Source organism: Myxocyprinus asiaticus, chromosome 20 (genome assembly GCF_019703515.2).
Source record: "Myxocyprinus asiaticus isolate MX2 ecotype Aquarium Trade chromosome 20, UBuf_Myxa_2, whole genome shotgun sequence".
NCBI lineage: Eukaryota > Metazoa > Chordata > Actinopteri > Cypriniformes > Catostomidae > Myxocyprinus > Myxocyprinus asiaticus.
The window spans coordinates 22,697,096-22,708,208 of NC_059363.1; the positions used below are offsets into that span (position 1 = coordinate 22,697,096).

General features: G+C 37.9%; 1 long non-coding RNA gene across 1 annotated transcript; it reads right to left on the bottom strand.

Moving 5' to 3' along the window:
* Positions 1–498: 498 nt before the first annotated feature.
* LOC127411445 (uncharacterized) lies at positions 499–5,486 on the bottom strand. Its single transcript, XR_007892283.1, has 4 exons — positions 5,334–5,486; positions 4,893–5,008; positions 4,542–4,691; positions 499–622 (listed from the first exon to the last, which is right to left on the bottom strand). It is a non-coding gene; the product is annotated as an uncharacterized LOC127411445 (long non-coding RNA).
* Between the last annotated feature and the right edge of the window lie 5,627 nt (positions 5,487–11,113).

Here is an 11,113-nt window from a genome sequence, read left to right on the forward strand (position 1 = left end):
CCACTCTTCTTTGCCTTGACAGTTAGAGAGGGGCTCTGCCATAAACTAGCTCCTGGAATGTCATCTGGTCCGATTGTTCACCACAAGGGTGAATGTTGACTTAATTTTAGTCTGTTCACCATACTAATGGATAATATGCCTTCAAAAGACTTGGAATATATGACACACAGGTCACATGGACTACTTTTACGACACTTTTGGGAGCTTTTAAGCTTTAAAGTGAGTCACTATCAACTACTATTGTATGGAAATTGGCAATTGTGATATTCTTCAAAATATCTCCTTTTGTGTTCTGCAGAAGAAAGACATGTGGGTATGGAACAACATGAGGGTGTGTAAATAATTTTAGAAATTTTATTTTGGGATAAACTATTCCCAGATAAAAAAATAGCAATTCTACATGCGTTATGTTAAAATACATAAAGCAATGCCACCAAACATCTGCTGTTGGAGCCCCTGCTCTGAGTGCAGTCTCATAGGTGTTGAGCCAGTGCTCGGCCTGCTCTAACTCCCTCTGCAGCTGCTGTAGTTCCAGGTCTCCCTGATACTGAGATCTCCTTTCTGCCCAGGCCTGAAGCACCCGCACCTCCAGCTACTGGAGCTCTGTAAGGTGCTCCTCCAGCTGCAAACACACACACATACATTGACATTAAAGCCAAGTGTACACCACACGACTTGCAGTCGTGCGCTCTGTGACTCAGAGTCTAGTTTTCCATCGTACTGGTGCACAGGCCATGTGTACACTGCTATTAAGATGCGTTTTGGGTGATCCGAGCACATATGTACAAGCAAGGCACATCACCAATACACCTGGCCATCTCTTTTGACTACTTGTGTTTGGATTTCGAGGAGAGAGTCTCTGATTTCATCAGGACATACATTAATCATTACGTATGTGTATTACTGAAAACCCTAATAAGTTCATTGCACTCATTTGATTGAGTAAACTCGTTCCCTCAATTCCATTGAGTAATGGGGACTCCCAAAACTTGAGTAATTAAGTTCAATTAACTTGGTTTTCAAGTAGAGTGAACTTAACTATTTAAATTGAGTTAACTACATGCAAGTAGACTTAACTCAGATTTGAATTTAAATATTGTTGTTTCTACTGTTGTACATTTTAATTGAACTGACTCAATTTTAGATCAAACAGCACAGCTCAAATAAAGATGATAACTTATTCTAGGTCAGTTATTAAATAATTCTTTACAGAAATGCATATATGCACTTCAGCTGCACATGCACAAAGAGAACTAAGATAGTGTGACCAGGGTCCAACTTGACCCAGATCACCCTAATGGTGACATTACACCAAACAACTATTTGCAACAAAGCATAAATAATATAACAAAAGAGCTAAAACTATGAATCTATGAATTCCATGAATTCTTAATAACAATTATTTAAATTCCCCAATCTATTCCCTCTGACCAAGGAAATATAATTCAAGCAGGAAGGGATTGTGGGTATTCCCTGTAGCCTCAATTTTGTACTCAATATTTTGAGTTACACTTAAAATCTTAAATCTATGGATTTTTAAGAAAAATAAGTTCAGTGAACATAAATATTTGAGTTATGAGTCCAAAACTTGACATTTCAAGTAATACTTAAAACAACTTGTTTTTTACAGTAATGACAACTTCAGGGTTTACAGTGTGAATGATAATAAAGCACAAAAGTAAAAAATGAGAAAGAAAGAGCTAAAAACCAGTGCCCAGTTTCTCTTAATTATTCGCAAACATGATGTTTAGAGCAGACTTCTGACTTATGTTAGTACTGTATACTGGCAGCCAAAAGTTTGGAATAATGTACAGAATGCTGTTTTGGAAGGAAAATGGTACTTTAATTCACCAAAGTGGCATTAAACTGATCACAAAGTATAGTCAGGACATTACTGATGTAAAAAAAAAAAAAATTGTTTCTCCCCAATTTGGAATGCCCAGTTCCCAAAGGCCAAAGTCCTTGTGGTGGCATAGTGACCTTGCCTCAATCCGGGTGGCGGAGGACGAATCTCAGTTGCCTCCATGTCTGAGACTGTCAATCCGTGCATCTTATCATGTGGCTTGATCAGTGCGTTACCGCGGAGACATAGCGTGTGTGGAGGCTTCACACTATTCTCTGCGGCATCCAAACACACACACATTATAGTGACCACGAGCAGGTTACCCAATGTGACTCTACCCTCCCTAGCAACCGGGCCAATAGGTTGCTTAGGAGACCTGGCTGGGTCACTCAGCACACCCTGGATTCGAACTCGCGACTCCAGGGGTGGTAGTCAGCGTCATTACTCACTGAGCTACCCAGGCCCCCTGAAAAAAGTCATTTTTGATCAAATCTAGACAGGCCCCATTTCCAGCAGCCATCACTCCAACACCTTATTCTTGAGTCAGAAAATCACTTGCCATTATATCAAACACAGTTGAAAGCTATTTGGTTCATTAAATGAAGCTTAACATTGTCTTTGTGTTTGTTTTTAAGTTGCCACAGTATGCAATAGACTGGCATGTCTTAAGGTCATTAGGTCAAAAATGGCAAAAAAAGAAACAGCTTTCTCTAGAAACTCATCGGTCAATCATTGATTTGAGGAATGAAGGCTATACAATGCTTGAAATTGCCAAAAAAACTGAAGATGTCATACAAAGGTGTACACTACAGTCTTCAAAGACAAAGGACAAGGACAACAGGACAACTGGCTCTAATAGATAGAGATGTGGAAGGCCCAGATACAACTAAACAAGAGTATAAGTAGAGTCTCTAGTTTGAGAAATAGATGCCTCACATGTCCTCAGCTGACAGCTTCATTGAATTCTACCCACTCAACACCAGTTTCATGTACAACAGTAAAGAGAAGACTCAGGGTTGCAGGCCTTATGAGAAGAATTGCAAAGAAAAAGCCACTTTTGAAACAGAAAAACAAAAAGAAAAGGTCAGAATGGGCAAAGAAACACAGACATTGGACAACAGATAATTGGAAAAGAGTGTTATGGATTTTAACCCTATTGAGCTTTTTTGGGATCAGCTAGACTGTAAGGTACGTGAGAAGTGCCCGACAAGACAGCCACATCTATGGCGAGTGCTACAGGAAGTGTGTGGTGAAATGTCACCTGAGTATCTGGACAAACTGACAGCTAGAATGCCAAGGATCTGCAAAGCTGTCATTGCTGCACATGGAGGATTTTTTGATGAGAACTCGTTATTAATATCCTGACTATACATTTGTGATCAGTTGAATGCTACTTTGTTGAATAAAAGTACCAATTTCTTTCCATAAGAGCAAAATCTGTACGTTATTCCAAACTTTTGGCTGCCAGTGTAACTGAGCTTCTAGTGTGCATGCTGTGCATATCTGTGTCCCTATAGTATAGTTAGCTTATTTCCCTTTAAATCCGCACATAACCAGCCATTAAGCTGTTACAGCTTAATTCCCAAACTCACAGTTTTTTTCTTGATGACATGTTAATAAACATGAAAAAACTGCTCTCACCCATTTTTGCGCATATTGGGACCATTTGCAAAGGAATTTTTTTTTATAAAAACAGCTGAAAATAATAAAAACAACAAGTAGGGAGAGGTGGGTTATGTTTTATTTTATTTTTCAATTATTTTTGTCTCCTGCTACCCAATACTTTGCTCTCCTTTTCCAACAAATATGAAAGAACGGCAGTTTTTACGCTTATTTACGCTAATTTACAAAGGAAAAAATAATAAAAACAGCTGAAAATAATAAAGACAGCGGGTAGGGAGATGTGGGTGAAATTTTATTTTATTTTCTAATTATTTTTTGTTTTCTGCTTCCCAATACCTTGCCTGTCTCTTGCGCTCTCTCTATATTTCATTGGTTTTGGCTCATAACGGTCGCACTCGTCGGGACAGTGCTCACATCTGATGACAAGACTGTTTTGAAAACTATCGTAGCATCTGGGACTAGTCTCAGCATGTAAAAAATGGCAACTCAAAACATCAAAGGAGACGAGCTTGAGTCGTTCAGTGTCCACTAGGCATAAGCAACAAAACAGGAAAAATCCACAATTTACTTTTAATAGGTTTACGTGTATCTGCTTTGACCTGGCACTTTTGTATTATTTGAACACGTATCTTTCTGCATAATGCATTAATAGAAAAGATCCATTATAAACATTTTACATCAGGGTTCCCATCCTTCTAGACCAAAAAATTAGCATGACTTCCATGACATTTCCAGTCACTTGTGATTTCTGGAAATCATTTTGATGCAAACAAATTCACTAATGCATCATTTAACAGAATTTTACATCAGCTCTCTCCATTCGGTCAAGTATCTCTGAACAGCCTCTGCCTTCTGGAGTCTTTGCCTGCACTGGAGAAACATCTTCTTCTATCACTGCAAGATCTCTCTGATAAAACCAAGTTAGTGTTCAGAATTTAGTTGCAATTGTTAAAATATTTTATAGTGGGTCATTTATTTGTTTTGGTAATAGTAATATTTCAAACATTTTTTTCCATTTTAGCTTGATTTTTGCATTATATTTCACAAAGAACCAGTGCTCATTAATATTTGGTACCTCAAAGCCTTCATGTTGGTGGATGAGAGCTTGAAGGAGATCATTCTCCTGTTCTTCTGAGTCCAGAGTCACCTCGTTTTCACTCATCCAGCTCCTGAGCTCATCCAAGTCATGGTCAAACTGGTGAACCTCTCTAGCAGAACGTAAATTCTGTCAAAAGCATTTGCTTATTACTCCTAAGTAGAACCCCATTCATTAATATCAGCAAAATACAAACCGAGTGCAGTGTTCCTTTATTTGATTGATAAGTAGTGACTGGCTATAGCTGTTTCCCCATATACGAGTGCAAAAGTACCCAGTTTTACAGGCATCTTACACTTTCATGAAAAGAACAGTATTTTTTACTGTTACCTCTGCTCTTGCTTTCATAGTCTTAAGTCCTCCCACAGCTTGAGCAGAGCCTTCTATTTTTGCTGTGCCGCCGACGACTGCACTGATTGTTGCCAGTTTACTTCGACCTACTTTGCCTAATAAGAGTGAGTAAATTGCTTTAAAAATCAAAAGATAAGGTCATAAAGAAACAAGTCTTTTTTATAAGAAACTATGGTTATAACAAGTGTGTATACACCATTACCAAACACATATAGATTTTCATGATATATAAGAACTAATATCACATTGCAGTGTGCCATGCAGTGTGTCTTGTATTCGAATGCAATATTTAATTAAGATCGGTCACATTTACCATATAAAGAATTCAACATTTCAAGAATACATTCATCTTAAAATTGTCTTTACTACCTTAGCATGTTTTTCAGCTCTCTTGGCAAAATACATTTGAGCCAAACTTACCTCAACCCCCTCCAGACTCTGCAATGGTCTTATGAAAGAGAAGCCAGTTCTGTAGATCTCTAGCTTCTCTCTCAAATACATAGAGATCGTACTGGTCTCCAGCTTGGTACGACGTTCAGCAGACAGCTGCAGCAGTGTCTCAAACTTCCTCTGCACATCTTTAAGGCTCTTACTCACTAAAATGCTGCAAAGACAGGGTGTAATGTCAAAACATTCCACTGTTTTGGTTTTCAACTTAAGACCATTCTACTAAATCAATCATTTTACCTTCAACCGACAATGAATTTTAGATTTTAAAGCCTTCTATAATCAAAATGACCACAGTCATTACAATAACATTGTTACGCCAATTAGTACTTAATTAATCAATGCTGTCTGTTCTTGTAATCTTGTGTTGAATCTGTCCTTATGGCGCACCTGTTGGGATGTCCACACTTTTCCAGTTTTCAGGAGTGACTCTACTTTTGCACTCTAGTTCTCCAACTCAAGGTCAGCTGTGTCCAGTTTCCTGAGGAAAGCTTCAGTGGCCTCTTCTCGCTTTCCTTAAAATTCAGAGTCTATCACAGGCCTCTGCTCCTCCATCCACTGCTCCAGTTGGGAGACCTGGGAAGAGTATCAGTGTCACAATGGGGATTCATCAGATTTTATTTTAAAGTGCAATTTTAACTCTATACATATACATTTTATGCATATGAATCACATTACAGAGGTTTTGTAATATATACTGATGTCAAAAGTATGAATGGTTAGCCCACCTCTGAGAGGAAGGTTTGTATTTTCAGTGCTTCTTGAAGCAGGCGATCTTCTCCTGTGTACATCAGCAGTTATGCTGCCCTCGCTCGTGAGATGGAGCGTTCAAGCGAAAACTCATTTTGTTTATCTAAAAACTGGTCCCCCACAGCAATAGGAACAACAGAATACAACACAGCTGCATACAAACCTGAGAACAGAACTTACCAAATATGTTTGAAGAGTTTACGTCAAAGAATAGATACATTGCTATGCCCAACCTTATTTGTTTGAACCAGATTACTCCGAAATTAAACAGAGACATGGAAAATCGCATGCGTGCCATTTTAATAGCGGCACAGTGGGCAAGAAAGTTCAGATTACACACAATATTATACTTTTAAAGCAATATTACGGTAAACTGCAGTCTTTACCTCACAAATCTTCTTTACTCCGGTATTTCCAGTCTCACAACGCAGATTTGCATTAAAAAGTGAACAAACTGTGTACATTGTGCTTTAACTTTTAATGGGAAGGTTTTAATACTGTAATATTGTTTTACGCAGAACACATTGGAAAGTCCCCCACACTCTTCACTGCGAAGACAGGGCTTTATTTATTTATATTTAGCCCTTCTAATAAATCATTTTTATTCTATAAATTTCATAGAATAAAATGATTATAGCACCCATATTCTATTTACAGTTCCTTCAGTCAATGAATATTAATGTTATTTATAAAATGACGTTCCATATTATCAATATGTAATGTCTGCCAATTAAAAGCTTAAGCAATTAATCACTCGTTATTCTTCTTCACTAACTAGATAATATGTGATAATTTCACAGAACACCGATAGAGGCAAGAGATTTTATTTCTTATCACTCTAATTCATGTAGGCTACTGTATATATAAATGCACACATTTCCAGACTTGTTCATTATACTCTCTTTATTATCTGAAAATATAAATGAGACATGCTGTCATTTAGAGTCACCCACAGTGCACTCATTTAGCTGGTGGTCAAGAGATTCAATGAAAATATGTATCTTTCTGATGCTCAGCCTCCTCTACTCCATCAGAAACTGTACATGGTCCATCTCTAAATGTCATTTTTGTTCTGCCTTTCAATAGGGACCTTTTAAAGCTAACAAGGAAGAGATTAGTTACTTTTCCCTAATGCTGAGATCATGAACATCTATGATGTATAGTCAGACACATAATCTTCAATTAAAACAACATCATTTCATTCCATACCAAGTTGGTGGAGGCAGATGGACCCTACTGTACATGACAACACAACATGACAAGTTTTAATGCCACTTCAAATGAGAAAAGAACACAATGGACATGTAACTCCTATCACTGTCCACCTCTGTTACAGCAGATCTTCATCTTATAATGCACATGAAGAATCATGTGTGGCCTACTAAAAAACATTACATTAAATCAATGGAAAATGATGACAACTGTGGGAGATCCTACAATTGAAAGAGGGTCTATTAATACAAAGAGACCATCAGTAACTGGGGGAAATTAAAGGTGATATGATTCTAAGTTTTTAGAAACCCCAACTGGGTACATCAAATGGTATTAAAAATAAAGGAAATACATTCAGTTCACATGACATACAGTAAAATAAAATTAGCATGCACAAATCATGGTAAACGCCATTAAAATTAATCTTTAATTGTAAACCTATAGCCTATTATCATAATATTAATAGAATATGAATGTTAATACTTATAATGAAGTTCAGTAAAACAAATAACATAACAGTCGACCTATTAAACATTAATGTAGGTGAGATAGGTCTAATATTAATGTTCAATTAAGCTTTATATGTATGGTAGAACTTTATAGTTTTATTAATTTAAAAATTCATGCAATGATTCAGTATAATTTCTGTCAAGCAAACTATCAGTTCTAAACCAATGTAGCTCCTATCGCTATTACAAGTGAAGATGAAATAATGCTCGTTTGCAGCCATTAAAACTTCATGTTCTGCTTCACTGAAATATGCCCTGCCTTTCTTCTTAGCGTCTGTTTCCATGGTGACTTGTGGATTCGGTGATCTTTCGGAGTTCACCGTGAACGCGCACAAACTCTGAGTTTCAAACTCATGGCTGAGTGAACTAACCCCGCGCAGGTGTTCTGGAAACCCCATACCGCGAGCAAGCAAGTTTTGGGTTAATTAACCAAGAGTTCAGGGTTTATGTCACGGTAAGTTAACCTTGCTTTCTGGAATACCCCTCAGACTTTTTATTTGTTCATCTGTATAGATTGGTTACCAGTCCTAAGCTAAATGTTTAAGTGAATAAAAGTGTGCAGGAATAATGGAGGACTTAAAAAAGAACCATTCTGATGAGCGTCTGAAATGTATGGTAGACCTCATAATCAGCTAACCGTCAGCTGATTGTAAGCATGACTCACGTGACCTGCCTGAACTGACGCTATACGCTTGATTTCTTTGTTAAAACACTTGACAAACTGTTAGGTAGACTATTTTTTTACAACATGAAGGCACACTTTTTCCTTTACTTATAAATCCTTGTATAATAAATGCGGAGGGTTGTAAAGCACTTCATAATTCTCAACCTCCACAATCAGTTGTTGCGGCCTTGCAAATTCGAATGAGGTAAATTGTTGCTTCAGCGACAACTGCGCGTGCAGTCACATTCACTTGTTTGTTTATCAGTGTACTTGGTCGTGATTGGTTAATATTTTAAAGCCTATACTCTATTCCAAAATGCAGTTACCACCTTATTTTGCAAAGCAGAATAAGCAAGTGGCTGCATTTCCAGCAAGTGTGATAAGTTCCGCTGTCATTGACCATAAATAACTAGAAGGAAAATACCAGAATTTAGTGATATGGGCTTATAAACTATCACACAACCACAGAATGTACAGCAGAATAATATCCGAATGTCTGATAATTTAACGTCAGCATTTATAATAAAAGAGTAAATAAATAATTCACTTGTTGCTGTGTGTTGTATTGAAGAGACCATAATAAAAATCAGCTTCTTCACCAAGAGCGTGATGATGCGGTATTCATATTTACAGTATCTGCGAAGCCTCCAATGATGGCTTTATTTACTGTTCGAAGGTGATGTTTCATAAACCATGCTGAATGCGAGATCTGAGTGTCTGTTTATTATTTATTGCTAAGAAAGTGAGAATGCTCTCTGACAAGAATGGAGAGAATGTGTTTATTATTTTGCCAAGATGAAACAAGATGCAGTTTGGGTGCAAAGTAAGTTGAAGCAGCATTTTCCCAGCAGATTTCTGCTCTCTTTCTCCTTCTCTCTCCTGGTTATGTAAAGTTTGTGGTAGTAGCCCTGACAGATGGAGCTGAGCGTTTCAGCGCCTGATCTCTCATTCATTCTGCCTGTGAAACAGCGTGTGATAAAACGATGGCAAATGATAATTATATGATCACATGTATTGCCAGCCTGCAATATAAAACAGTATAAATTAGTATTTAGCATCGCTGAAATGGCCGGAGGTGGCTTATGGAGGTGGAAGAGGTCCACATTCAAGGTTGATAATGGCAGTGCCCTAGTTACATTAAAAAATAAGGTGGATACATAAACAGGCAAAAGTCCTAGAGTTATTATTTCCTATATTTAGTTATTTTGTGTTTGTTTTTATGCAGACCTATAAATTGTATTGTATTGTAGGTTCGGTTTAAATATTTTTGTTGCTTTTGTGTCTTTTCTGTAATCTGATTATTATAGTTTTCTAAACCCAGAGTCGCTGAGTTCAGCTTAAGCCACGCAGCAAAAATAGGGTCAACGCCTAAACTATCCGCTCACTGCCATGTCTGGGACGCTTCTGGGACACTACACCTCGCGGCTCCCATTCGCAATGTTAAGGCTGTAATCTATTCATATGGGCACCGAAATGAAAACTTGCTGCTCACGCCACGCCCCGCTCATGGAGAAGAGTATAGTTTGGAGACAGAGCTCCAAAAAGGGGCTGGAGCACCAAACCGCCAGCAAAAATACAGGGAGCCCCTAACCTAACCTAACCATTTCCCTAACCTTAACTGTGTGTGGAGGTGTCACCCCCTTTTGGAGTTGGCGCAACCCTCTTTTGGAGTAACCCCACCCCTTTTGGAGATTCCGTCTTTTGACTTTTGACCGGTAGTGTATGTGAATCCGGACTTATGGCGTCCCTTTGGGTTCAAAAATATGACTTTGCACAGAGACACACACTAGCTGCGTTTACATGGACCCTGGTAATCCGTTTGTGATCAGACTAGAAGCTCAATCCGAATAAAAAAGTCTCATGTAACCACGTCAATTGGATTAAATTGGCCACATCTGATTTAAATTTCATTCGGATTGTAAGGGGTGGTGTAAACCTTTTCTAATCCGTTTGAAACTGGGACGATCTGTGTATGTTCAGTACTGACACAGTAATGGAGTCATGACGTTTCACGCACAACGACACACTTTCATTACAGTAAGCATATTTGTGACCATCAGTGTAAAGAAGCAATAGCGGTGAATGGAGAAACACCTGTGAAATGACATCAATAAAAGCATCCAAAAGTTGCTTTTGATCCATGCCAAGTGCCAGGAAAAGTGTGTACATGTCTGAAGTCTGCAGAAATGTTGCCAGATTTGACTTTCATGGTCATTTAAATATATTTTATTCACGATTAATCTCCGTACGCCGGCCAGTCTGACGTGTTATAGACGAGCACACACACTCAGAGGTATATCACCATAAACATCTCTCATTCAGGAGTTATAAATGTTTGTGTTGTTTTCTGGTCTGATTCGGCCACTATCTTACTAAACGTCTGTGATGATCCCACCTATATGAAAGTAAGATCTGCTTTTAGCTCATAAAGAGAACACAGAAAGCAACTGAGGCAAACAAACCTATGCAAATTATTAATTATTACTATTGTGTTTTATTTATGTTGTCATGCATATGTTGTCTCTTTTGTAATGTAGTTAATTTAAAAATATCCATATTTTCCATATCAACTTGCTGTGTAAATATGACTATTCTTACATTGTAATCTGATGGCGTGA